General features: G+C 35.5%; 1 pseudogene; it reads right to left on the bottom strand.

The window, feature by feature from the left end:
- Positions 1-487: 487 nt before the first annotated feature.
- Positions 488-6,206, bottom strand: LOC114636433 (annotated as a pseudogene).
- Between the last annotated feature and the right edge of the window lie 1,126 nt (positions 6,207-7,332).

Raw genomic sequence — 7,332 nt, 5'->3', positions numbered from 1 at the left:
TTCTTTTGTTTTATGATGAAATGTTCTATAGATATTTGTTAAATCCAAATTGTTGGTTCATAACTTCGCTTAGTATCATTGTGTCTTTGTTTAATTCTGTTTCCACTATCTGTCCATTTATGAGAGTGCAGTGTTTAAGTCTCGCACTATTATTGTGTGAGGTCCAATGTGTGCTTTGAGTTTTAGTAAATTTGTTTTATGAATGTCAGTGCCCTTGCATTTGGAGCATAGATATTCAGTATTGAAAGCTCATCTTGGTAGATTTTTCCTTTGACAAGCCTGAAGTGTTCTTCCTTATCTTTTTTGACAATGTTTGGTTGAAATTCGATTTTAATAGAAATATGAGGATGGTTACTACAGGGAGTTTTAAAGTGTAGAAGTCTTTCCACTTATTGAATACTCTCTAACAAATATATGTGAGTTTCTGAGGGCCACTTAAAAGATCATACTGAAAAATCTAAGCATAATGAAATGTAAAAATTTTTACCTGTTGACAGACATTGAATATTCGTTTGGATTTTTCGGTTTGCAGAAATTCTAGTTTTTGAAGAATGAGTTCATGGTAGGTGTGGGCCACAGCACACACAGCATTATACAAATGGTAACCTTCTTCACTCAGGGCCATGTCAAATTTGTGCTGTGCTAACCATTCCTCTGTGTTGTTGAATAGAAAATGATCCATCTTGCTATTGCTGTTCTTAGAGATTGAACAATTAAAATAATTCCAGTTCGGCATAATCTGAGAAATGTCTATTGGATATTTGGAAGTGTTTTTTATTTGTACAAAATTGCTAAATTTAGCAATATCATTGTTGTGGTGTACAAAAGTGACAGTCCCATGGAAGAAATCAAGGCTGAAATCTTTTTTATTTGTGATGACATCCCATTGTGAGGTTGTGATCCAGATTCTCTGAGCACCTAAATATGCCCATCTTCTAAAGCTGACTTCTAGGGTAGAGTTCATTTCACCATAAATGATAACAACCTTGGCTGATGATGCCATAATTTGTTTATCATATATCTTAGCCTTTGTCTTGTATAACTGCATTGTTTCTGGGATCATATTCACAAATGCTAAACAGATCCCAAGCCTTTGGATTTCTTCTCTCAAGTCTGAGTGAAACTGAATGCTCTGGTCATCATCTGAGACAACCAGTCCTATCCAAGTCCATCTAAAATGAAGCATCAAGGATGCGATAGCATGAGACAAACGTGTGTCCTTGGTTGCTATCTGATAGACATAGGGAAAATGGTCATGGTCACTCAAGTTAGGATTAAATGGTCCAAAGAAAACCTAGAGGACATAGAAAGATAATGAAACATCCTGTAAGGAATATGAATGTTAGAAAGTTTGGGTGTATATAAAAGTAACATTACTCACTTTTCAGAACTCGTATTGAGGATAGAAATATTACACTATAAATATCATATATTATTCCTATTAGAATCTAGACTATTCCTGAGCAGTCACCATGTTATAAATACATACTTAACTGTTTTCTCAATGCATCAAAAATCTGATTATTAAATCCTTTATAATAAACAGATAATATATAAAAAAGAACACACACACAAACCTATGCCAAGCAAGTTTCTCCCTAGGCACCTATGAATAGAATAAAAAGTCGTTAATTCATACAGTATCACACATTCTCACCATTGGCATCCTAGAATCAATTGAAAGTTTTAAGGATGTAGTCCATGATGGTCCTATAAGGTCTATAGGACAGCTTCTCTGTCTTTCACATTCATAATTAATAAGAGGCCAAGAATGTTTTTGTGATAAGTATATTCCTTCCATAATTTCAAATATATCTTCACAAATGGCACTACCACTGTATGAGAATACCAAAGACATGTTCGGTAAAAGATAAGGATTCCTGTTGACCTCATCAGTAGCAAAACACATTACCAGAAAAAACTCGGATCTTCTTTCTGGTATTCTAAAAGAAGACATAGGGATGATTGCTGAGAGTGCTTGAAACATGAAATTTACTCTCCAATTGCAGTAAACTTCACACTAGGAGACATGTAAATGCCGATTTTTCTGAAATAAGCTTAAGAAATTAGTGATATTTAGAGATGAATAAACCTTAAGAATTCCCCGAAATCCATCACTCTTATATGATAATTTTTATATTTGTGACAATGTGTAAAGAGCTGTTTTATCTCTGAATGTCATACATGAACTAGATTACAGTTCTATAAACTAAGGTTCTTACACAGTAGTCTTCAAGTTCTAATTACACAGAACTAGGCATCTTTAAACTCTTGGGATCTCCAAGTGAACTTCATCTTTACTGCTTCTAGTTTCAATGTCTAAGATTCACACATGATCTTCTAGGCTCTTCCAAAGGCTTTGTGTCACTTCTCCAGCCATGCCTCCGGTAGCACTCTAGTCTCTGATAGACTCCACTCCACTGCTGCTGCTGTTCTTAGTAGACATTCCATGATACTGGCATCTTTAATACTATGGTGACATCTCATGCAACTAGGCTTCACCAATAGCCTCTCATAGGCTCTCTTCATGGTGACAAAGCTCACCTTCTTTACAAGAATCCTCTATATCTTAGCCATCAACTGCAACTGAGACTGCACCTTCACCACTGGCCTACCCTGGCATCTCACAGTACCAAGCCTTAGCTGCTCTCCATGAACATTTCATACCTTCAAAACCCATACCACCTAGGTCATTCTTACTTGTTACCGACCCAGCTGCAACACAAGTGATAACTTTGGCTATCTCTAGAACACAGTTTCTTTGTGATCTGAGAAAACACTTACCAGAAGATTTCATCTCATTAATGCTGGTCTCTTCTTTAGCAATGCTAATTTCTTAGCTCCAGCTAATCAGCATCAATTTTCCCAGTAGTCCCTTCTATTCTTGACTCTAATGCCAGAGCAACATGGCAGAAGCCACCTATTTCTGCTACTTGCTGTTGCTAGAACATACTGCCCCTTATTCTCTTCTCAGATTTCTGTTTTACAACTTTCTCACTCCTGGAGTTTGCCCAGTAGATTGTCCTTGAACACAAAGATTTTCATACCTCTGTCTCCTGGATGCTGGTGTTAAAGGTTTGTACAACTATGCCTGGGCTTCTTTTCTTCACCTAGAACTTATTCTGTTCAAGACTGACCTTGAACTCAGAGATCTACCTGCGTTTTTTTCCATGGATTAAACCTGTCCATCACCATGCCTGTGCCTAAGTTTTCATGACCACTATTCCTGAACATTCAGATCTACAGCCTGTGTCTTCCAGCCTCAGTATCTGGATCACATGTGGGCCCACTACTTTTGGATTGTAGGTCATTCCAGACTAAAAGTCCAAACTATTCCTTGTTTAACTGCAAACACAAACAAGATCATGTGGGTGGAATCTTGCCCTGAGATCACCATTCCCTTAATACCTTTATTTCCTTGAACATAGGTTTCAGATCTATTTCTCTTCCTGGGGTCCATTTATTATCATTTAAACCATATATTGTACATTCATTCTTTCTAAGTTTGCTATGTTTGAACAGCATGCTCTTCATGAGACTAAACCAGAAAATAAAGACCTTGCTATGATTTTCAGAAACTGCCTTTATCAATGCAATTAATATACATCTCCTTATATGAGCCACAGGTAGACTCTTCAGACAAGGCCATAAAGCAGTCACATTCTCCACCAGTATACCACAAAAATAGTCTCTAGTCCACAGGCTGAAATAATTCTCTGCTGAAATATCTTAGGCCAGGTCTGTACAGTTCAAATCACTCTCAAAAACAAAGTATTCTATATTCTTATTAGAATTAAGCCCCACTTAAAGCATTCCACTGCATTCCAATTCGGCATTCTTCTAAACAAAAGCATAGCCAGGCCTAACACGGCAATACTCTAGTCCCTGGTACTAATTTCTGTCTTCATTAGAGTTTCACTGCTGAAAACAGGACCATGACCCAGGAAACAAGTATAAAGACAGTGTTTGTTTGGAGCTGGCTAAAAGGTTCAGAGTTTCAGAGCATTACCATCAAGGTGAGAGCATCCAGCATCCAGGTATGAGTGGTGCAGAAACTCAGAGTCCTCTATCTTCACCTGAAGGCCACTAGGAGAAGACTGTCTCTCTAGGAGAAGGATCTCACTTTCCCCGCCCCCCAGTGACACACTACCTCGAACTGGCCACACCTACTCCAACAAGGCCATAACTCCTAATAGTGCCATTCTCTGGATCAAGCATATACAAACCAACACTATTTGACACATCAAATTTTCTATTCAATTGCAGTAAATATTGTACTACATGAAATGCTAAATTACTGTGTAAATGCTAGCTTTCCTGAAATAAGCTTGGGAAATTAGAGATCTTTAGAGTTGAATACAATTTCAGATCATAAACATATGTCACTCTGATATGATAATTTTTATATTTCTGAAAATCCATAAAAAACTTGTTTTTTTTCTCTGAAAGCCATGCATGAAATGGATTTTAGTCCTAGAGAAAAAGGCTGATTAACAATATTCTTGGTGCTCCAATACCACAGAAAAAATTTTTAAAAATGCCTTGACCAGTATATTAAATCAATAACTCCTTAAATTTTTTATTATGTGAAATTTGTTTTATGTATTCAGTATCTCAATATTGAGTGTTTTAAGAATCAAATGATACAATGGTATTTCATTCAACGTTTTGATTCATAACCTTTGGTACCATAAAATATTTATTAACACATACTGAATAATATCCATAACACAGGATCCTAGTTCTAATACCTTAGTTGAAAATTATGTTTCAAAACATACAAAATAATCTTTGGAAACTAACATAGTAAAAGAACATATACTAATGAAGAAAGAATCATTAAGAAATACGTTAAAAAGCCAATATACAATACCACCTGACATGTTTTATGTCTATATAAATTGTGTAATAATAATTTTACTTGAAAATGATTATCTGTGTTTCTGTGAGAGAATTTATGTAATTAGAAAGAAAAAGTTTAAAACATGATAACAGGAAAAACTTGTTTAAGTCAAAGGGTACAAAAATGATAATTTCATTATTATTGATGTCGCGTCTTAGGACAAAGAACATACATGGGTTGGTCGATGGCTCCTTGCACATATGTAGCAGAGGACTGTCTTTTATGTCCACAGTGGGAGATCATGAGACTAATCCTGTAGAAACTTGATGTCCCAGGGAAAACGGTTGCTGGGGGTGTGGGTAGGCTATAGGAAGTATGGAGTTTTCTGGGGAAGTGAGGATGGGGTGCTGATAAAGTGGTAGGGGGTTGGGAAAGCATCCTCTCAGAGGCCAAAAAGAGGGGAGACATGGTAAAGAACTCTGGGATGTGGAACCAACGGAGGGAGGCCATATTTGGAATGAAAATAAATAAAATAATTAAAAATTTTTAAATTCTAATATTATAAGCAATGAGAAAATTTTTTAGTAATGATATTTCCATGATTTTGTAGAAAATGTTTTTAATAGTTCCAATTGCTAATGTTTATCAAACATGATAATTATTTAAATATACATTTCATTTAAATTTATGTATCCATACCAAAATATATAAAGTAATACAATATACCACATAACCAGATGATTATTCTCTAGGCTCATTTGCACATCAATTTGATGTTACCTTTTAGTGTAACTGTTAATGTGTCAATTTACTTTAAAAGGTATCAGATTTCTCTTAACACTTCAGTCTTTCTAATCCTTTACCATCCTTTAAGTGATGTCTGAACACTGAGGTCTTTTTTCCATGTAAAGTGTGTTTCATCTGTCCCACAGTCTCCCAGTACATCTGTTACAATTAGGAATATGAATTTGAACCCAACATGTTGAAATCACACTAAGTGGTGACACACTGAAAATACTAAAAGAGTGATTGATGTGTTATATAATTTTCACTTATTCCTAATGTTAAAATGGGAAGAACAGGGGAGAATTCCACAGTTTGTATATGCAACTGCATATTTTTAATCATTGACATTGAAACAGGAAAAAATGACTTACCTAAAATCAATGAAATAATTATAATAATTTTCTTATAGAGGTCCCTCAAAGATGAAAAGAAACTAATTACAGTCACTTTGCAAATCTCCATCATTATCTTCAGTATTCTGTATCCTCGAAAAACAACAGGGATCAGTCAAACTGTACAAGATGAGATAAAACATCAGGAGCAAGAAAGAAATAGTGAAAGCATACAGCATCTTCATGTCTGCTAGGATCTAAGATGGAACACTTATGAAATCTGTTTCTTTTGCAGACAAACATCACACACACTTTTACACCTATGTGTCTGTTTTAAGGCTATTGCTGTCTGAGAATCCACTTCATTATATTCTACAGTTCCTTTCCAATCATCCTGTGTCATAGTCCCTGGATACATCTGGAAAATTGTGGCCTCAAGCTCTGCATCTGTGGTCTGGAAGCTTTTGATCAAAACATTTTTGAAAACATGTTGTGAAGATCATGATCTCCACCCTCAGGTGTCATGATTTCATTCATATCCATGGCAAACACTCCAGAGACAATAGTCTCTGAGTAGCTTGGGCCAGACCATGTGTCAACAGCCACATGTAAGACACAATTGGCAATCAGGATAATGGATTTCATCAGAACTTCCATAGTAAAAGTTGAGAAAGTTACAACTGTCCCTTGCCATTCAGACTTTGAGATGAATCATGGGAAACTGTATCTTCCATTGTCTAGTCTAAGGAAGGGCAATCTCACATGCAATATTGAGGCAAGAGTTGAGCATTCTCTCTTTTGTACATATATTATTGTATGATAAAACCTCTTCAAACTTCCTGTGATTCCTACCATCTGGAGAATCCATTAATGCCTGGAATTACACAGATTCAACACCTATCCTGTCCAGTATCAGTACCTGTGCAGACATTCACTGACATATAATGAAATCTCTTGCCTGATCTTCAGTTCATGGCAGGCAGTGCCTTTTGATAAAACATTTCTGTGGTTGATATTTGTTCATACCTCATTAAGATGATTGAGAACAATTTCATACATTTTACTCAAAGGAATGAGAGAATTTAATTGTCATTTATGAGAGAGTTTTACTCCTAATGTTAGTATATATTTATATTTTTCAATCACCCCTAGTTGGTATTTGTTTTGATACAATACTGTTTTACATTACAACAACCCAGATGTACATCTCACATGCTAATTTATGTAACTTTGTTAGATTACAATGTGTGATACAGATAGAACATTGAATTTTATTTGTAATTTTTTGAATTACCTTATTCTTTTGCCATGATGGTCTCACTGAATTCTATTCTCACTAAAAATTAACTGGGGTCTTTAAATCCATCTATT

This window comes from Grammomys surdaster, unplaced genomic scaffold (assembly GCF_004785775.1).
Source record: "Grammomys surdaster isolate TR1022 unplaced genomic scaffold, NIH_TR_1.0 124005, whole genome shotgun sequence".
NCBI classification, from domain to species: domain Eukaryota; kingdom Metazoa; phylum Chordata; class Mammalia; order Rodentia; family Muridae; genus Grammomys; species Grammomys surdaster.
This window is presented reverse-complemented; position numbering and strand designations above follow the sequence as displayed.